At 37.0% G+C, this 23,060-nt stretch overlaps 1 protein-coding gene across 3 annotated transcripts in view; it reads right to left on the bottom strand.

Moving 5' to 3' along the window:
- Positions 1-23,060, bottom strand: part of rg (A kinase anchor protein rugose) — a 941,222-nt gene that overhangs the window by 378,765 nt on the left and 539,397 nt on the right. The gene's annotated exons all lie outside the window — the stretch shown is intronic.

Raw genomic sequence — 23,060 nt, 5'->3', positions numbered from 1 at the left:
TTCATTCTACCGCGAACAATGTATCCAATTATGAGCATCGCAATGTACACATATTTTATTCATGGGCGCTACCACATTTCTGCCTTTGAGGCCGTAATTTGTAACACAAATGGAAGAGTAAACATAACAAACTTCGAGTTACGGTGGACAATGGGGTGTTCCAATCAATAATAAAGCGATATTGCCATGTAATATTCAACTGACACATCATTGCCTTCGGTACTACGTATATTCATCAATAACAATGGGCCCTGACAACTTTATCCAAATCACACGCTACCTGATATTTATATGATGGAAATCAAACATTTGATGTTGACTGATAAAAGCGTGTAGTTAACAGTGTGTCTCTTCCTGGATAATAGATGAACCGAAACAGATGCAAAATTGTTTAATATCATGATGAATACGTAAAATATTCACCAAGATATTTTTTGTATCCTGGATATGATATCCTGATATCATAAGTTATGTAAACTTTCACGGCCGGAAATGACGTTACAGATCGGTTTGGGAGAATCTTAAAGAAACACGACGTGAAACCAATATTTAGGCCAACAAACACCATCAGAGAAAGTCTAAAGTCAGCTATGGACCCTAAAGAACCTTCAGCGAACCCAGGGTATACCGAATTCCTTGTAGCCGCGGGTCGATTTACATTGGAACCACAAAAAGAAGTATAGGTAGGTACCCGTCTCTGTGAACAGAAGTGAAATTGTCGCCTTGTGGCCAAACATGCTCTCAAAAAAAGGTACTCAGATTATCTCACTCGAAAATGCAGTAACACCCTAAACTCAAAGTTACTATCCAAGAGAATATAAAGAAGCAATAGAATTTTAAAAAACACAGGAATTATTTCAATAGGAAAGAAGAGGCAATGAACATTAGTAAAATCTGGCTACCCATCCTCAATTGTATACAAAGAAAGTCAGGTAATCCAATTAAGAGAAACCGAGACACTCCCACACGCGTTGGAAAGAACGGGAACAACAAATCGAGCATTACGACCAATATCTTATCGCCTTTGATAATATCTTTTTTTCTAAAAAACAAAACACAAGCACTACAAAAAAATCCCCAAGGCGCTCTTAGAGCGGTGCCTGTGCGAAAGTAGCGATTCACATTGTATTTGAATTACTGGAGATTGAATCCATTCGGAAAAACGTTCTCAGGAAGTTTATTTCACATAAACGCAGTTCCTCGACGTGTACTGAGTTGAACCTCAAAGGAGCGAAATCACCTGAACACCTCCTGTAAGAGTAACCATCTATAGAAGAGAGACAATTCTATAACCTTTCTTCTTGGCTATCAAGGTTGCACGTGATGTTATCATCTCCAATCAGGCGGATGGCTTTTTTTTGGATGGATTCCAGAAATTTCAGGGTATGTCTGGGGGCAGAGCTCCATGCATGACAAAAAAAGGTCTGATCTGAGCTTTATGAAGCATCAAAAGTTGCCGAGGTGTGTACAGTTTTTTGGTTCGGAACAGTGTTCCAAGATTTTGAGAAGTAGCCTCTGCAGTTGTAGCGACATGATTGTGCCAAGACATATTCTTGTCCATTTTAACCCCTAACAAACTCAATGAAGCAAAAAGCGGAATTGTCTGACTTGACAATATTATATCCGGTTCGGAGACATTCATCTTCTGGAAGAAAACCGATGCCTGTGTACCATAGTAGTAGATGAAACGCCAGACATGAAAACCTATAGAGCACGGCAAAAACCGGGGGAAAACACCAATTTTTTCGTCACAATCACAATATTTCCTCTCTTTTCTAATACTAGCTGTTATCAATTTCTTTTTGATTGATAAAAAGTATTAATTTTTATGATTTTTTCCTCATAGGAATATTATTAGAATAATCATCTATATTTTTAATGAACGTGGAGTTCAATTTAATTTTTGGTGGAATAAGATTCGTGTTCAACTTACATTCTTAGTTATAAATTTGAAACGTGTATATTTTTTCAAGTAGGTAGATGTTTCAAAACTAAATTCTAGTATAAAATTTTCAATTTTAGGAATATCACTGATATCAGGTGAATCAACTTCTATACAGGGGTGCGCAAAAGTCCGGAATAAAATTAATATCTTTTTAACCATTATTTTAGGAAAAAAACGCTGAAACATGTCAGTTGATTTCACGTTGTACGCATTTTTTGACAATGAAATGAATTTTTTTTCAACCCCTTAGTTGCAACCCTCCCCAATTTTTTTTTCAAGTGCAAACCTATGTCGTGTATGAGCTCATTGAAAAGCTCGTATAAAATGGATTCTGACCATACCCTTTTTTTGTGGTTACAACGAAATGAGAAAAAACTCTTTTGAAAAGTTACAAATACCTAACTTAGTGCTATCTACGGGTGAATTAACGTAACGGATGCTGAAATTGGCCTCCACCCTCTACTTGGCAGGCTCCTAGGCGATGGTAAAACCCGTCTACGAAATTCTGAATGGCCTCAGCCGATATGTTATGTGATTCCACTCTAATTCTGCTTTTTAGATCTTCAATATTAGCCGGCCTATTTTGATAAACCTTGTCTTCCATATATCCCTAATAAAAATAATCTAATGGCGCCAGTCTGGGGATTTTGGCGGCCATTCAATTGTACCACGTCGTCCAATCCAGCGCCCTGCAAATATGTCATCGAGATATTCTCTGGCATTGATATCAAAATGTGGGGGAGCGCCGTCCTGTTGGAACCAAAGTGTTTCAGTGGGAATATCTGGATCTGCTTCCATGGGAAACATAACAGCTAAAGCAGGTACTAATTCAAAGCGTAAACAGTCTAAGTAGCGTGCAGTTGTAAGGTTTCCATCAAAAAAGTATGGCCCTAATATTCTGCTGTTGATGATGCCTGCCCAAACATTTACTTTCTGAGGACGCTGCGTACGAGCTTCGCATATCCAGTGTGGGTTTTCCTGACTCCAGAATCGATAGTTGTGCCTGTTAACTACTCCATGTAAATAAAAAGTAGCTTCGTCCGAAAAGAGTATGTTGAGTGGAAACCCATTATTCTCGTTACATCGCCTCATTATTTCCTCACAAAATTGCAAACGCCTGTCATAGTCATCTTCCAAGAGCTCTTGGACAAGACATACCTTATATGGGTAGTATTTTTCTGTTTTCAAAAACCTCCCAATCGTACGTCTAGACGCAGGATTGTTTTGGGCTAATGAAACCGTTCACAAATGTGGATCTTCCTGCAGAGGTCTAATTTTTGATCTTCGTCTAAAACATGTGGCCGGCCACTTCTGGGCAAGTCCTTCACTGTACCATGTTCTTCAAATTTGTGTAACATCTAACTCACAGTAGCCTGGGAAATGTGATTTTCCGGATATTTTGCATTAAATAAAGTACACACCTCACTTTGACTCCGCATTCTATTCCCACATCCCAACAATATCAAGACTTCGATACGCTGCCTCTCTGACAATACCATTTTTGTTTAGCAAATTAAAAAAGAGAACTTTAAAGGTACCCAATTAATAAACTAAACATAAATATTTTCAATTTCACCCAGAAATGCCATAATCTTAAAACTGAGTCGAGACAATAGTTCTTATCAGGGCATTTATTTTGGTACAAAAAATGCAACAACCTGAGGTACACTACTCAAGAATTGCTTGGGATATAGAACTAATTTTATGTGTAAGTTTTAGGTGAAGATGTTGATGCTACATTACGTTATCAGTTTTAAACATAAATCAATAAAATTTGTTGTGGTGCCTGGCCCGGTTGGTCTGTTCTTAAAATTTGTAAACTTTTAGAAAGTAGGTACTGGCGATCCCTAGCAATTGTTGAGCAATGTACATCATCACCACTTATTTGTTTTTTGCAACGTTAATTCACCCGTAGATAGACTAAGTAGGTATTTCTAACTTTTTTGGTTTTATAAGAGTTTTTTCTCATTTCGTGGTAACCGCATGAGTGAAAAAAATAAAGGGTATGGTCATATTCCATTTTTTACGAGCTTTTCAATGATCCCATACACGATATAGGTTTGCATTTGAAAAAAAAAGTTGGGGAGGGTTGCAGCTAAGGGGTTGAAAAAAAATATTTAATTTTATTGCCAAAAAATGCGTACAACGTGAAATCAACTGATGTGTTTCAGCGTTTTTTTCCTAAAATACTGGTTCAAAAGATATTAATTTTATTCCGGACTTTTGCGCACCCCTGTATATTGAGAAATATCGCAGTCATATTATTTTTGTTATAAACCATTCGAAACCTCATATTTCACACTGAAGAAATTAAATTATTTCTGTATGTTTATTGCAAAATTCCATATTCCAACTATTAGATATTGAGTAATTCAAAAATTCAAAATGCATACAATTTTTCAAAAATTTTAAACAATCAATTCAAAAATGATTTTATTAAACCATGATTTTTCAGTTATTTGCATTTCACATCGAAATGAAATATTACATTGATTAATTCATTTTTAAAAGATGAGACACATATCAAACACAGAAAATGGAATGATTTCTGCAGAATAACAAATCAAAAACAAAATTTCGGCGGAAATTTCAGGTTATATGATACAAATGTTGTAGATTTTTTTATTTCCTACTACTTTTGTTTATTTTTCATTCATAACTATTTTCTTCTGTACTTTTTTTCCATTTCAAGAATTGTTTTCTTTGACTTACTCATCAGTGAAAATATACCAACACCGATTTAAATTGAATTATCTCTAAGTTTCCCGACATTTTTCACTTTATCGCGGCGACAATCTCTTTTGACGTTTTTATTGTTGGCAGATTTATTACACAGATCACAAATGCTCTGGATATAATAATTTTATAGAGCGGAAATTCGGATTCCAACAGATTCGCCTGTCTCGTTTTTTACCCAATTTTAGAAGGGAGAAAAAACATGATAACGTTTTATCGAGTTGGACAAAATTGATTCGGTTAGGAGAGAAATCTTTCCTTATCGCAGTGATATCTTCATATTATCCCGGTTCCAGGAGCAGAGAGATTGAGCTGATGAAGTGTGTGGTAGAGATAGTGAGTTGAATATTGAAAAAATCATACTTATTACCTACTAACCTACTTGTAAAAATTTCGGTAATTTCATTCCTCGTGTGTGTAGTGTTGCAGTGCTGTTCAAACTCTAATGATAAACCAGCAGGTCGGTATTCGACAGAGGTTAACATAAATCATAGACTATCTATCTTCAAACAAAAGCCTAGGTACTATTTCAATTTATATATATTTTCTTAAAAGGGTCCGTTGGTCTTCATAGTCTCTAATTGTTTCTGGTAAATGGATATCGTATATATCAGGAGATTTATTGTCTATAAATGATAATAATGATAAAAATAATAATAACGATAATAACAACATCGGTGTTGCCCTACGCTCCGGGGGATATTGAATCCGTTGTGGGGAACGAGACGTGCCGAATTTATTGGAACTATTCGTTCCCCACCCTCAGGCTCATACAAGCTAATAAGCCTGATGTAGCCCTTTTCGACCACCAGAGCAAAACGATATTTGTCGTGGAGTTTTCAGCTCCTGACGAGACAAATATCGTTAGCAAAGAGGAGGAAAAACGGATAAAATATCGAGATTTTCTCTTCGAACTCCGCAGACTCCATCGAGATCACTCTGTCAAGATGGTTGTTCTGATTATTGGATTCCTTGGTGCACTGAGGCAGGAGGTGGGGAGTGGTCATTGGTTGATAATGCTGGCGAGCCCTCCTGAATGTATCGGGGCTTCGGGGGATAGGGCCTGACACCAGCACGCACTACGATGAAAAAGAAATAATAATAATAAGTAGAGATAGTTATCCAACATACTACGCCTTTGGTGAGTTGTGCTACCACTTATTCCGAGAAAATGGTGCAAAACCGTACAGGAAAAACCGGACTGGAAGCCCAGGCCCAGATAGACCCTGAACATGGTTCAGGACAATCATGGAACAACCGATTCTCTTGCACTAGAGGCCAAAGGAAAGGTGACTTGGGGCCAAAGAAAATGTGACTTGGGGCCAAAGAAAAGATGGTGGGGACTAAAATGAGGATAAGCCATCAGATGATGAACAACATGGTGAGAATGCATGCTCTGTGCAAAAACTCAAGGGAGTATGTGACTTATCTTCAGCGTTAGGACTATATAGCTACTTCCCAGCCCGCCTATGAGGTGGTGGAAGTGACAGTTCTACCACCCGTTGGCGGGGCTGGATCAGAAGAGCCAGAGCGCTTCACCGGCTACAAGATTCTTATATAAAAGCCGTTCTATCGCTTTTCGTGTCGGAAAGACAGAATTTCGGCATGGCGTGTCGGAATTTTGAACGGCAGATACAAAAGATGAAGGCTAAGATCAAGTTAGCGAGACTACTGATCAGATGGAATCCTTTTCAAGAACTGCACAATCCGATAACCCCAGATAATGTTTGGAAAGCCCTAGTGGGTCCAAGAACTCTGCTGCCCCAGGCCCAGATGACCTGAGCACTTATCGATGAATAAAACTATCAAGCACCCACCGTCATCTTTTCTGTGGGTTTCCAACTTATGGTTAGACGGAGAGCAGCCAATTTCGAATGGTTTGTCAAGGGGCGGACAGTTCTTATCCCCAAAATCGAAGATGGGTCAACTCCTAAAAATTACAGACCAATAACATGCTTGAATTTGTATCGAGAGGTATCTCAAACACACGAATAGTCACCGCAGTTGACCAAGTATGCGAACGGATACATGTACAGAGAGGGCCAAAGAAAAGAGCCCTTGGATTTGAAGAGAACCTACTCATCGATAGATGTGTAACGCACGACTCGTTACAGTATAAGAGTAACTTATTTATGGCCTGGATGGATTACCGCAAGGCATTCCATAGAACATCGCATGAGCTTTTCTTGCATTGGCTCAGATGTCTTGCGGTACATGACAATATAGTGAGATGCCTCGAACAACTGAGCTAATCCGCCTGAGTGGTTCTGGCGGACTGTCTCCACCAGAAGATCCGGTCGGGCGAGAGTCCAAACAGAGCGAGTCACCTTCAGAAGAGGTGTATTTCAGAGCTATTCACCCCGTCCCCTTTTTTTCTTATACGTTACGGTCAGATATACTCTAGGGAGAAGTTTGGATCCTAGAAAATCTTGAAATTTATGCCTGTGGAGAATAGGATCTCCATCAGTCCTTTAGGGTGGTGGAAGAGTACACGCATGCTATCGGTATGAAATTCGGGATAGACAATATGTGCAAGGGTCCATCACAAAAAGGAGGATGATGCGGGAATTCGTAAGAGGGTGTGCACAAAAGGTTACAGCAGTAAAGAACTCTCCTCGCAGCACATATCAGCACACATTCCGACAGATCTGGTCATCCAAACTGTCGGGGAAGAACGAAGTTGCTGCCACGAATATGCTTGCTTACTCTACTTGTTTGTTTGGAGTACTGAAGAGGATAAGGGAGGAGCTGTATCTGCTCGATATGAAAGCCCGAAATATGATGCATCTCCATAGGAGTTCGCATTCCAAACCCTTCGTTCCACGGTTATACTTGCCCCGACAAAAGGAAGGCCGTGGACTTTTGAACTTGGAGTGTCTTAATGACAAAATGGTACTGGATGGAGCTTGTGAAGTCATGAGGAGTTTGAATCCCCGCCTATGCATTGCCCGCGATCAGTGGACAAGAGTATTTGGAGCATTTCTATTTAGGGCAGGTGCCTGATCGTCTGATGGAATAGGTTTGAAATTTCAACACTGAACGAGGTGATCACACCTGCGGCAACAAAAAGATAAGACAATGCATGGGGTCTTCGTTAACAATGTTGAATACCTTGGGTTATCAAATCACCTGAACTTCGATTTCTTCGGATCGAGAGAGCTGAAGTTCGGAAGTGAGGGGTTTATCATGGCATGCCAGGTGTCCAAACATCTTAGTTCACCGTAGTCTTGTGAGATCTTAATGAACTTTCCGTCAACATGTTCATCCTATGCGGTCTCAGCCTTTATCCATCAACATGGAGAGTTTAGGAAGTTGCTGGATCTACTTATGAGGCGAATGTATGCATAGCTCAAAATTAGAAAGTTGTTTGGTTATTTTGAATTGTTTCGGTGTATTTGGGTAATCTACTCTTATATATTTATTTTTACTCGTGATGGCAGCGTCAAATAAAATATCTTGGTCACTTATAACGAATACATTAATATTTCTCTTGTATACAGCATACACATATTCATGTAACATCAATATACCATGTCGCAGAAACAAAGAGTTTGATTGATTGATTGATAATTAATCATTTTTAATCACGTTGAAATAAAAGAGTTCAACGATGAGCCGATTCTGTCACTTCAACACATTTCCAGAATCGATTATCTCCAGCAGGTGTTTCCTCTGAACCACTTTACAATTCAGTTACGAGGCGACGAATTAATCGTTCCTTGTTTCGTAAAGTACTCCTGCGGCTATTGCCAGGAAAATTGGGCCCCTGTCGAACTTTGACATCGTTACCCAATGAATGCCGTAGAAATTTTGTTACTGCCCGCCGGGATTTTGAATTTACGCGGTTTAACGAAGTGAAGCGGAAGCTTTGATTTTCACATTGTTATAGTGGTAATTACGCCTGTTTGATATGAATTTGCCTAAAAGTATGATTCATCAAATAGGATATCGTGGTATTTTATTATAAAAAAATGCATGGACTAACATAATATGTGGTATTTGAGAGAAAATAAGGCAGGCATTGAAAATGTGAATTTAATCATAAAACTTCAAATAAAAGCATGATGTTGTAATCATATTTCAATATACACAAACATTAGTGCAAACCAACATTTATTCATCTGCATCATACGTTGCTGTTAGCAGTTATAACCCAGTATAGTCCAATCATTATAGTAAGTTCACCTCGGAATTCGAGATACCCAGCTGTAAGTCTGTAAATACTTGTATATTGACACCCTAAAAGTTGTCTCAAAACCTACATATGGTAGGGTGTAAGCAACTATTAAATTTCAAGGTCAAAGGTCACAAAAATCGGTTTTTTGCGCTTTTTTTGGAAATATCTCATTTCCTATGGTTTTTTGCTATTTGTATTCATTATCAATATTGTAGAATACAAAATTCTCTACAAATTTTGTTGAAAAAATTTTTATACGGTGAACCGTTTTCGAGATAGAGGGCGGAGAGCACGCGGTCACAGCATCACTTCAGGTCAACCGGTGCCTCCGGTCGAAAACGCGCCATATATAGTTGATGAACTATCGATAAATCAATGATTATAAATATTTGTCAATTTTTTTTAACTATTATATTATATTTCATCATTTTTTTCCTAACTTTTCCACTTTTTATTCAGTATTAATTTATTTAACAACACTTACCTGCCCATGTAATTGCAGAATTGTTAATGAAAATATAGGAATTATATTTGAATTTTAACCTAATTAATATTTATAACTTTTTACATGATGAAAAAAAAATAAATTATGAATTAATCTTTTTATTAAAAAATATCATTGAATACATTTATTTTTATTGAAAGTAAAGAAATGGAATAAAGGGTACAAAATCTACAATTTATAATTTTAATCATCTTCTTCCTCTTCATCGTCGTCTTCTGGCTGCTGGTAAATTTCAAACTGGTCTTCATTATCGTCTTCAACGACATTTGTCTCAAGTTCTTCCATGATTTCGGGGTCAAAGGTTCCATCTTCGTTAATGGCGCTCTGATATGGTAGAGCATTGAGACAAGCTTGCCCATTACATTGGCCACAAGCTAAAGAACATTGCAAGCCCGCTTTCCTGCATCCGCATCGCGAATCACAACCACTCTTGCAGTTGCAGAAAATTGTATTTAGCAAATCTTCTGGAGCAGGTGGTGAAATTGTCATGATAGGCTCCAGAAAATCGTTTCGCATTGCCCAGCGCCATACCTGGGGTTCCAAATCATGTCCTAACCAAGTTTGAACTTGATAATATACACGGTTGAAATGTTGATGAGCAGCTGCACTTGTTGGTGGAATATTTGAAAGCTGCACAGGTTTATTAAGTTTTGTAGACTTGACGTAATGCATATAACGAAGATGATCGAGACTTTTCACAGATTTCGGAGCATTATAGACTGCCAATAAGGTTTGAGTTCCACTCTCTAATAATCTCTGGGCCGAACAATTTTCTTCCTCAAATGCTGCAGCTAGTTCATCCAAATTTGTCAGTTTCTCAAAAACTTTTAAAAATGATTTTTTCCCTTTTCAAAAAGCGCAGAAGTTGTGTCACAGCCACTTAATGCGTGCAGAAATAAAATATGTTTTTTAGAATGAGGATAATTATCAAAACTTTTAGTCGAGTATATCTCCGTTTTTACATTACCTTTCCCAACTTTTTTAAAGAAAATTTCTTGTTCGTAAGACAGTGTACGCCCAATTAAAATGACAAGTAAATCAATATCTTGTCTTATTATAACTGCAATTTTTTTAGACTTTGATTCTTCAATTGCATTTGCAGCATGAAGAAAATGATAAAATATAATATAATAGTTAATAAAAATTGACAAATATTTATAATCATTGATTTATCAATAGTTCATCAACTATATCTCGAGAACGGTTCACCGTATAAAAAATTTTTTTAAACAAAATTTGTAGAGAATTTTGTATTCTACAATATTGATAATAAATACAAATAGCAAAAAACCCATAGGAAATGAGATATTTTCAAAAAAAGCGCAAAAAATCGATTTTTGTGACCTTTGACCTTGAAATTCAATAGTTGCTTACACCCTACCAAATGTAGGTTTTGAGACAACTTTTAGGGTGTCAATATACAAGTATTTACAGACTTACAGCTGGGTATCTCGAATTCCGAGATTCTTACCTAATTTAAGCTTAAATGACTGGATTAAGTAAGTTATCCAAAATAACACTTCATGAAACTTAAACTACACTATTTGGAGAGTCAGTTATTCAACCTGTGTCAACTCTCAACTGAAAGTGCCTCAATTTTTGATTCAAAGTTATTGCAAGAACAGTTCAATTTATCTATATATTCGAACGTATAATCGCAATTTCGGAATCTCAACTCGATATCAGTGGTTTTGGACCTTCATCCTCTGACAATGTGAGAATAAAAACAGGTAATTCCTGGAAAATCCATCATAATTATGAAATTGATATCGAAAGTGTATTTGAATGTACTTTAATATTTCTTAGTGAATGTTTCACTGTTTTTCAAAGGGAAGTTTCGACAATGATATGCTTCATCAGCAGTACAAAGAGCTGACAGGATAGACCTCAACCGAAAGCCCACAAGAAAGAGACGCCGCTAGTGATATTCCATCCACTGCTTTGGATGGAAACACCATCCACAGCAGTGTCTCAGAAGCCATGCTACCAAACGCGAACAAAGACATCAAGAATTGCTTTTACTGGATACGAGGTGACTGCAGCAAGTCCAAGTGAAACCAGGATGAGTACAAAAAAGTACTCCGCCATTAAATACGAGCATTTTTTGACCAAACAACATAACACCTTATGGTCTGAAGTTGAAATCATTCGCAGAGAGAAACACTGTTTCAAAGGAAGTTTGAAGAAGCTGCTCACATGTTGAATAAGGATGCTTCAATCGGGTTATTGTGGAGATCCTCAATGTTTGGAAACGAGGAGAATGTTGTAATGTCCACTGTATAAGAAAATCAAAAAAGGCGAGAGAAGGAATAGTGAAAATCTCACATAGAAGTGTTTCTTGAAATCTGACTGTATCATTGTTTAATATTTACAGTCTTCACTTTTATAATTTTTTCAATAATATACATTCGCAGCACAATATTTGTATTTCTGCTTTGATTTGGTGTGACAATTGAAACTGTTTTTTTGTTGGGTATATATTCAACAACATCCAACATCCTAAGCAGCAAATGGAAAAATGTGAAAAATAGATATGAAGCTCCTAAAAACTCGAAATGAGCCCTTGCTCATATTTTTAGGAGCTTCATATATGTTTTCCACGTCTCCACGTCTGGAGTCTCTAATTACCCATTGTCTCCAGGTCTGCTGTTAGGATTTCTTCAGATAGTCGGATTGAGTTACATCTTGTTGCAAGTACCTAGTCGTTGGCGTTACCGAAGGTATTCAATCTTGTTTCCGGCATATCCGCTATATATGAACTGAAGAGGAGCGGAGCCAGTACTGATCCTTGTGGCACGCCGTTGTTGAGTTTCTTCGGTGAGATGATGTCGGTGCCCATTATAACCTGAAATGTCAGATCACCAAGCATGTTCAATCAGTTGGTTCATTCGCTTGCAGGGAATTTTTCTGAGGAGCTTGCAGAGCATTTTCTCATTTCATACGGAGTCATAGGCTGGCGAGAGGTCAATGAATGTAGCTGAGGTTTCAAGTTTCCGTTGGAATCCCGCTCATGATACAGGTGCTAAGTGACAAGACCTGGTCTGCAAAGCATCGTTTTGGCCGAAAGTCCGCCTGCTCAACTGGTATTGCCTCCAGGATCACTGAGCTGATTCTATTGTGGACAAGTCTTTCCAGTAGTTTATAGGGTACGGACAGTAGAGCGATTGACGTGGAGCTTTCTGGGCTGCAGGCAGGTTTATCTGGTTTAAGTCAGGCTATTACCTTAGAGCAATTGAATTCTGGTGGGACGCTGTCAGAATGCTGCAGAGGTGTAGAGCTAGTTCGCCCCTTCATGGTGCACCCTGGTTTAGGCTAAATGAACCAGCACACACTGGCAGTCAGACAATAATAGGATCTGCTGGCCACAAGTCACATTCACTCACGAAAGTTTATAAATATTCTGAAAATAGCTTTTCTATAATGATGATAATATAAACGTATAAAATTAAAAAGGTCAAATTTAGATTAACTGATGCAGAGCATATGACCGAATATCGGGTCATAAGATTATACACAGTAACATAAAGGTGAAAATAGTGCCATAACGAAAAAACGTATCCGGCTGCGGGCAAAACCTATCGTTCTACATTACGGTTGAACCGGTGACCCGTAATAGAATTTCCCGGTAATTTCCCTACGAACAGTAAACCCGGCCCTACGGGAAATACATATCGAACGCCGAATTCCGGAGCGAAAGGAAAGTGTAATGCTATCCAGTGGAAACGTAATCGGTCCCGTGTAGAGGGTGCTATTGAATCTCGCGAATGAAAGTTTCAGTTTAACGTTCCGAAAGAGAGGGCGAAATAACACGTAGACCGAGAATTGGATTGCTCCATGAACCAAAAAGATATAACAGAAAAAATGACCTTTACAGTTAACCACTGAAACGAAATAAAAACGACCGATCGTGAAATATTTTCACTTTATTCTATTGCTATGGCACGAGAGGGATCTACGAAAAAAAGGTCGCCAACAATTGGTTGCATGAAAAAATGCCGCTGGCAACTGGGCGCGTATCAGAAGATTGGTGACGAAAAAAGGTTGCCGACGATATAAGGGTGCGTGCAATTGGTCGCGCGAGAAATATGTATGTATGCTTTCGAATGAAAATTTATTGTGAAATTTTCACAGAACAGTTTATAAAACCGCAGCACGTGTACAATAGTTTCTTTGAGCATTTTCATACTGCCTAACAACACGTGTTTCGCTATACAACCAAAGACCACTCCCCACACCGAGTGATCAAGAATAACAGCCTTCTGCATCTGTGCGGCTAAGATTTCTGCCGTAGTGCGGCAAGCCGGTATAATTTTAAGATTCGAGAGTAGAGAGGACATCATTCCACCAAGGACTCCAATAATCAGAACAAGCATCTTGACAGAGTGATCTGGATAGAGTCTGCGGAGTTCGAAGAGAAAATCTCGATATTTTATCCGTTTTTCCACCTCTTTTCTGACGATTTTCGTCTCGCCAGGAGCTGAAAACTCCACGACAAATATCGTTCTGCTCTGGTAGTCGAGAAGGACCACATCAAGCTTATTAGCTTGTATGAGCCTGAGGGTAGGGAACGATTAGTTCCAATAAATTCGGCACTTCTCGTTCCCCACAACGGATTCAATATCCACCGGAGCGTAGGGCAACACCGGTGTCTCGTCAATACCGTAAGAGTGCCGTAGATGGTAATATAGCACTCTTAGGGCCGCGTTATGTCAATGGATATAGGCCGAGACCACATATGCTGGACATGCTGATAGCAAGTGCATTAGGGTCTCGGGCGACTCGCGGCAGTCCCTGCACCTTGTGTCAGGAACCTCTATACCCATCACGCGACTGCGGTAGACCAAGGTGTTGAAGACACCATCCTGGCAAGCCATGATGAACCCCTCAGTTTCCGACTTCAGCCCACTCGACCTGAGAAAAGCGAAGGTCAGGCGCTTTGATAAGCCAAGGTCTCCAATGTTATTGAATTATTATTATTATCATTATCATAATAATGAAATAACCTTCTCATCTTCATATAAAAATTTTAGGAAACTTCCAAAGGAAGAGAGATAGGCAAATCCATAAAAATTTTAGCAAGTGGCATGAACCCATTAGCAAAAAAGGACCAAACCCTCAAGATAATCATGTGCATCATTGGATTAAAAACATTCATCATTTGTTGAGAAAGGCTGACTTTCATTAAATCACGAGGATACTGATAAATGCTGTGATTATTTTGTATATTAACTTTGAATTTTGTTATTATAGAATCATTCGAATTTATGAAAACTCACCTTTTGAATTGAAAATGTTTCATGTAGTTACAAGATGTCTTTCAATACCCTTCATTTTTCCATTAATAAAGGCCGAAGAGAATGCTCTTCATAAGAAACTTCCAACATTTCATAACGAACCCAATGTGTGCGATTAATGGCCTCTCCATTTCTGGAAATTCGATCCAAAACACTGGACAATTACATAATGATCTGGCAGGAAACGAGAACTGGCAATTAATCACATTCGTGAACAGAATTGAGCTAGATATTCGACAGGATCCAGTTTTTTTCTTCTTATCCGATAACGCTGACGATGACATAATGTGGTGCGAACCTCAATTATCATTATTCATTCGAGCTGACGATTCAGTCAGAACATTCATCAATATTCGAGATGGAGAATAAATGATTGGATGATGTTTCCAAAAAACAAGATGGAAAACACTAAAGTTATACAGTGAAGATGAAGAAACCTTCATATTTTCGATATTTGAAGGAATATAGATGTAAATTTTTGAAAGATATATAGCCTATATATCTTTCAAAATCTATATTGCCTATTTGTCCAAATGTTCAATAGAAATCTAACCTTTAATCAATATTTCACTAGTTTTGAAACAAGGTAGATTCTCGATATTTCACATCGCGTTGAGAAGGTCGAAAAGAAACGATTCAGAATATTTTTCTTACAACATAAACCAAATTTGATATCAAAATTTTCAAATTTGTTTACTTTATACACGAAATCATTTCAAGTTCTTTCCTAAATGATTAGTGTGCCATGGAGAAAAAAACATGTTGACACTTGTATATGATAGAACAAACTTAGCGAGGGAACTACTTTATTTTTCAAAATATCAGTGAAAATAAATTGGAATGCAATGAACTAAGAAGAAATAATTCGATTGCTTTCGTGATAATGTTCGAAGCGGCAGATAAATTGCTGCAGAGTTTAACTCAAAACATCTTCCACAAATTCCAATTACTCATGGAAGAGCAGCCGCATTAAATGCTGTTTCCAATGAAACTGCTAGTTTCTGTGAATAGTAAACATCGATATTCTGAGGATAACGCTAAAAGCCCTATAAATCGATTCTTCGAAACATCGAAAAAGTGCGATAACAAAAGATGAGAATATTGTTATTGGGTACGATATTCTGAATGATATTGATTTTTTTATTAAATTGAAATCAGACGAATCAATAGTATTAATGTTCCTCTTATGTTGTCTTAGTAGTTTTTTTGATGAATGAGGATGAATTCTCTAGATCTTCAAAAGCAAAAGACTGACCAAAATTTCTGCGCCAAGGTTGTGCTGAGATTGACAACAGTCAACTTTAATGAATATCTCCTATGTTCTTACAATCGCGTTTTTGTTGATTAATGATTTGTCCCACATAACAACATCAACAATTTTATACGAATTTGATTAGGAGAAAGACCTTTTTTCTATTGAAAATACATTCGGAAAGTTTACCTTTTCTGTTTCGTTGAACGTATATAAAAAATGTTTTTTCTTGAGCAATCCATCAGGAAAGAGAACAAGAAAAAGTACGACATTTTTCGAACCAGACATTTTCCACATGAGACAAATTATATTCAAACCAAGCATTTGTAAATGTGACATCTTCTGAAACCTATTTCAAGTAGAAAATGGACCCGTCTTCTCCAGGAGAAACACCCCTACATAAATAAGGTTGGGATAAGGAGTTCCACATCGATTCTTGCCTGTCGAATTCTCGCCCACCCCACTTGACAGACCAGAATGAACAAATACTCGAACGTGACCATCTTTCGTAACTACGTCAGCAACATGTGTAGAATTGTTATCCTATTTTGGGAGGACTACTGAATACTAAATGGTACAACAAGGCAGAGAAAGATGCCAAATTTGGTTTCTTAACAATTTAGTCGATTATCTGAAACTAAACCTAGATTCTTGATGACATCAAATAATTTCGAACAAGTTGCTCCATCACCGGAATTTTAACAAGCACGATTTCATTTATTGAAGTAAAACTTCTTTACGCGCGCTTGACTTGGGGTCTAAGCTGGTGAAAGCGTGACGAGAGCGTTAAAAAGTGTGATTGTGCGAGGCGAACGGAAATTGAGAGGGAGGTACAAGTTTTTTTTTTAATATACTTTATTGTCTGAAGAATACATTCTTATTGATGAAGCCTTGTGCGAAATATAAATAACATATACATGAAATCACAAAAGTATCACAGAGGTAAAATCACTAAAAGTAAGTAATAAATGAACTAAAAAGAGACATGTGAATAATAACAAACGTTCAGGATATAAGAACATGGTCAATAAAATTAAATAAAACAATTTGAACTAAATTGAATAAAATCAAATCAATAAAATACTGTAGATATTACAGTTAGTCTTCTCACTTAAAATTATCATCGTAGAATTCTGCTAAACTTTAACGGCAGAGCCGTACTCTTACCATCTGACCTGAAAGACCACTCACCATACAAACTAATCGGCTTCGTTAAGAACCTGGATTTATTTGGTCGAGTGTGAATAGGTGTGAGCCACAATAAACCCTTGCGGGTTGCGGTGGAGGGTCGAATAGACCCACTCACTTTAAACATAACCTAACCTAACCTATACTGTGCTCACATTGTCATGTACCAAAATGGAAAATGAGTACATAATTGATACTTTCACTAATGTTTATTGAACATGATTTTACCAGATCAGACATAAAACAAAAATTACTACTTTGAGATGGTTATTTCAATACATTGTACTATTTCGTCATATTCTGCTCACATGTGATGTACAAAAATGAAAAATAAACATATGCATGATAATTCTACTGATGTGGAATGGTGGCTATGATTAGCGAGCTAGGTAGCTTTAAAGTTCTCCAAAAGAGTAACTTAGGTTACAAACAACCAATTTCCTTTTTGACGAAAAACAAAGTTTCCATTTATACCTGATTTTCAAATATAACCAAATTTACCAACTGAAATTGAACTCGAAATCTCATATCCCGAGTCTCTGAACTAACGGGATTCCTTCGATATATTTATTTTCTATCACAATGAGAAACATTTCATTGATTTCACTCAAAAACGTTATTGCAGTCTCGCTCTTTTCAAAACCATCGGTGTATATAAGTGTGTTTATTATTTCTGTCGAGTTTTCGAACGTCTTTACGAATAGAAATAACAAGTTCAAACAGTTCGAAGTCCTGTAGATCAAAGAATAACAAGCTCCTCGCAGAGAACAATAGAATTGTTCGTTCGAGAGTCTCTCTAATAAATAGCGTACGAACATACATGGCAGTTCTATATAGTTGAAAATGGTTGGATACAAATACGACAAAAATACGGAAACGTGGCGAGTACGGGTGGAGAAAATACGGAAACGTGGCGAGTACGGGTGGAGAAATACGTTTACCGTAGATGTAACAACAGTTTGGCGTGTTCGGCGATTTTCTGGATCAAAAACAGCAACAAAAATGTTGACAGTGACATACGATGATTGTACTCCGAGTCAAAAAATTGTTTACAAGTGGTACAAGCTTTTCACAGAAGTCGAGAAGATGTGAATGGCGACGCTCGACCTGGAAGCCCCAGGACACTAATGTACGATGAAAATGTTGAGAAACTGAAGAAAATTGTTATGGAGAATCGTCGAATTACTATTAGAGAAGTTGCTGCGGATGTCGGCATATCGGTTGGTTCATGCAATGCCATTTTATCGAAAACTTTGGCCATGAAATGTATGGCAGCAAATTTCGTTCCAAAATTGCTGAACTTTGATCGAAAAAATCCGTCGCATGAGCATATCTCAGAATCAGTCAGAGGCAGAGGCAGTCCAGATTTGCTTGACTGATGACGAATCATGAGTAACTGGTTTTGACATCGAAACTAAAGTCAAATCGTTCCAATGGAAGAGTCCAGAAGAGCTAAGACCAAAAAAAGCACGCCAAGTTCTTTCCAATGTCAAGGTTTTGATCACTGTTTTCTTCGATTACCGTGGCATAGTGCATCAGGAGTTCTTGCCACATGGTCGTACGGTCAACAAAGAGTATTATCCTGAAGTTATGCAACGAAGAAAACGTCCAGTACTGTGAAAAAACAATTCATGGTTTTTGCATCACGATAATGCACCTGCTCAAAACAATAACGTAATCATGCCTCAGCAGCCGTATTCACCTGATTTGGACCCCTGCGACTTTTTTCTGTTCCCAAGTTCGAAGAGACCCATGAGAGGATAACGCTTTGCGACGATTGAGATAAAAACCGTATCGCTGAGAGACCTCAAGGACATAACCAAAAAAATGAATATCAGAACTGCAAATATATAATATCTGAGAGGGACTACTTTGGAAGGGAAAATAGAAATTGATAAATGAATAAATGTTATTTGATAAATGAAAATTCAGCTTATTTTTCGAACAGTGTAGTAATTTTCATGAGAAAATGAGAGTGTTTTTCAATATACCAAAGAAATTCAAATTGGTTATACGGGTGAACTTGAATAAATTAGTGTATTATACACTAGATAAATGCTGTTTACTTACTGATTCATTCAGGTTGTGAAAATTGATTTTCACAATCCATGACACTAATGAAGCAATGTTCACAAATGAAATTTTTTATTCTAGCTTCATCGGTAGCTATAGTACACACAGGTTATCGGTAAAGCTACGACGTTAGCGAAACGGGTCTAGAATAAAAATTTCATTTGTGCAAATTGCGCCATTTGAATCAGTGCACGTTTGCCAACATAACACATAACGAATAATTCTGACAGCATTCCAACTGTGTGCTCGGAATTCGATGAAGTCGACGAAGGCCGTTTTTGCCTCGTCTTGTTTGCCGAAGGTTCTACCGGTGAGAAGAAAGTCAGTGGGTGAGGCAGAATTTCGATGCTCAATCCGTTCGTTTTGTGACGGTGATTTGTGAAACGTGCGGACGACCGTTGTCGTGGAGCAGAATCGAACCTCTTCTCTTGACCAGTGCCGGGTGCTGCTGACGCAATTTTTGGTACATTTTCTTACATCAGGACTCTGCTGTGATGGTTTGATACAGTAGCAGAAAGTTTTAGTGAGTCACACCAGCCGCTGACTACCATACAGTAACAGTAACCATACATACAGTATCGTTAGACGTCTATTCAGCTATTAGAATATGATTGAAAAATTATTAAAATGTATGTAGTTTTTTCACATCGGACAATTGAACAAAAAAGTCGATTTTAACAACTTACTATGATGCTAGTTGTTACATGTTCGGGGCACGATGTTACGGTAGAGAAATGAACAAAATCATGAATGATACACCATTTTTATTATTATTTCAAAACGTTATAAACAAAAGAGATCACTTTGAATAGTCTTCCAATATTTATGAGTAATTATAATAGCTATATCGGAATTTTTAAAGATTTGTTATACCTAGAGGTGCTGTAACTTTTGGTACACACTAAACAAAACCATTCGTCAGTATCAGAATCTGAATCGGAAACCAAAATTTGTTTTCTTCACCTTATCTTTTCCTTCATCGCTCATTCTCGAGAACTTTCCTTTACCTTTTTTTGCCTTTTCCTCTAACTTTGCCTTTCTATTATTTTTGGTCTTGGCCAGTTTTTCTTCATACTCTTTTTTTGATTAGTAACTACTTGTCCTTGGTACGTTTTTTAATATAAGTTGAAGTCACTATTAATGCATATTGATAGTAAAAAATAAATAATGCAAATTAAAGGTAGATATATTAAGTAAATCAGGAAAGGAATCGTATTCCGTGTAAAAATTAAATAGATCATATATTCCTTTACATAGACGATTAAATTAATCATTTCAAAAATCAACATTTTTCAAAATCCCAATTGAATGTTTCTTTGCTCACTTTGGAAAACTTTACGTTCTGTGGTCACTGAATATATCATTTGTCAAACCAAATATGTTCTGTAATAGTTGAAGACTTTGTGTCAATGTCAAATTTTCACTTCCTTTTCCTCCTCGTACTAGGCACGTTGGAGACGGTTTTCTTCAAAAATAATTTTAAAGATATTCAAACAAAAACATTCACATTTTGTGCAAATGTTTGCTTATTGTGATGTTCATGTTCATGTCCACTCAGAGTGGTTTTCACTAAAGTTGTTGTACCTTAAGACAGCAGGTTCTTCTTGTATATACTTGACGAGTAAGTAATTCTACAATATTAAAAGAATTTAAAGTTCAATCTGGAATTAAAATAAATATCATTGATTATAACTTAATTGCAGGTATCAACACTGATGATGGCGTAACAACCGAAAGCGCTTTGCAATTTACAAATAAAAAATGTTTTCACGAAATAAGATTCCTTTCCTGATTTATCAGTCACGTGCATGCAGTTTCAACAAATCTCAAATATATTAAGAACCTTCAAGGTTGAAAATTTTGAGAAAATAAAAAATATAGACATCAGGAATCAAAAATTTCGTGAAGGTTTTTTTTACTTGGTTGAAATCGAGACACATGCACACAACCTAGCAACTTGGAGCTTGGCTGGTCACTGATCGTTTGAATGTGATGCACGACGTTATTAAAAAACAAATGAGTCCAATGATGTCCACGGAAGAGTTGAAAAATCCCGGTAAAAAAGGCGTGTGACTTCTTATCCCTGTAAGAACGTGTCCCTCGCTCCCTTACTAGTAAAGTCAAGAAGCTTAGCTAGTTACTGCAATATATCGCTAAAGATCCTAAATTTTAAATTTCAATTGAAGGGGTTATATTTTTTAGGAGTGATTAATTTTTGGGAAAGAAAGTTTTTGGCTTTCTACTACTTCATCTTGATACAAAAAAGAAAAAAAAAGGGGATGAGTGAGTCTTCCAAAGAAAGGAAGGAAGTAACTCTATACATGGATGTGTTGATCATGCAAAGAAGTAACTTTCAGATACAAACTGAAAGAAAGTCCTCCTGAAACAGCTACTTTCACATAAACATTGAATTATACGAAAGAAAAAATTCTTTCGAAACAAATACTTCTATATGAACACTGAATTATACAGAAGATACTTTTCTCTACTCAGTTTGTATTTCAAACATTCGCTGTGGAATAAAAATCAGATATCATTCACATGAGTTCTACTTTAAATGAATGGTAACAAATTGTACTTACATAGAACACTGCCATCCTCACTTGTGTTTCGCCTTAAGACACTTGCCCTAAGGCTCTTCAGTACCAAATTGGATAACATTATAGAAAATACACACACTTCATTCATGAATTACGATTTTTTAATGTCACGGAATAAGCTTGATCTGCTTATGTCATCGATGACATCGTAATGACATTCATTCACCTATTTGATTTAATCTCAGCCAAGAGGAATCTTATTTGAATTGAAAGGGTTATATTTTTTAGGAGTGATTAATTTTTCGGAAAGAAAGTTTTTGGCTTTCTACTACTCCATCTTGATACAAAAAAAAGAAGGATGGGGGAGTCTTCCAAAGAAAGGAAGGAAGTAACTTTATACATGGATGTGTAGATCATGTGTCTGAAAGTTACTTTCCTTTAAATTTCAGTAATGAATGAATGTTTCAACATAAATTCCACCATCATTAGAAAATCAATGAATTGATTATTTTTTTATGTTCCTGGTAATAATAAATGAGGAAAACATTCGTGCGCTACTGGCTATCATCTAATTTTTAAATACAATTTTGACAGTATCCATGAAATTTATTCTTCAAGCAAGTGTGTTATTGTATTGTTTTTCATAAGAATGAAATAAAAATTAATCAATAATTAATTTGAAAATCTTATTTACTATGAAAATTGTATGAATTTTAATCTACCAAATATACTTTCTGATGCCTTGATAGTGTGTCGTAGTGTGATTTTGCTTTCTTTGCAGGGGGCTGCTCAGTTTCGCTTTCTTAATTATCACTGTCAGACATATTTCATTTCAAATTATTTAAAAAGTTTATTTATTTGGAAAAACACAGGTTATGTATAGTGTGTATAGTATAGGTATCCGAGCTCAGTGTGGCGGGAGAGATAGCGTAACGCCGAACCAGTGGGAGGAGAACCACACAGTCGCTTGCGCATTGATACCCGTCGCCACGGCATACGTCGCCACGACAGCAATCGGTTTTTCGTGCGGCTAAGATGTTTCACAACAAAAAATAATCTGGATTACAATTCAATGACAATTTCTGCAAGTTCATTAAAAAAAACAATTTATTTCGCCTCATTTACCTTCACTACATTTTCAGTTCAAGTACGCTATTGGCGAATTTATCAACTTCGCCAATAATGGCTAGGAAAATATGATCATAGCAGCAAATTTACATTCATGACGAGACACACTCTAAACTTTGACTCACTTACATAAACGGCATCCCTCCAATTTTAAATTCCTGTTCGCTCTTCACGGAGGAGAGCTCTTCATCACCTAACGCTAGCATCTCGCCTAGCATTTAT

The sequence above is a fragment of the Leptinotarsa decemlineata genome, unplaced genomic scaffold, assembly GCF_025532065.1.
Source record: "Leptinotarsa decemlineata unplaced genomic scaffold, Ldec_3_MD MMD2_tig00026336_RagTag_RagTag, whole genome shotgun sequence".
Taxonomy (NCBI): Eukaryota; Metazoa; Arthropoda; class Insecta; order Coleoptera; family Chrysomelidae; genus Leptinotarsa; species Leptinotarsa decemlineata.
This window is presented reverse-complemented; position numbering and strand designations above follow the sequence as displayed.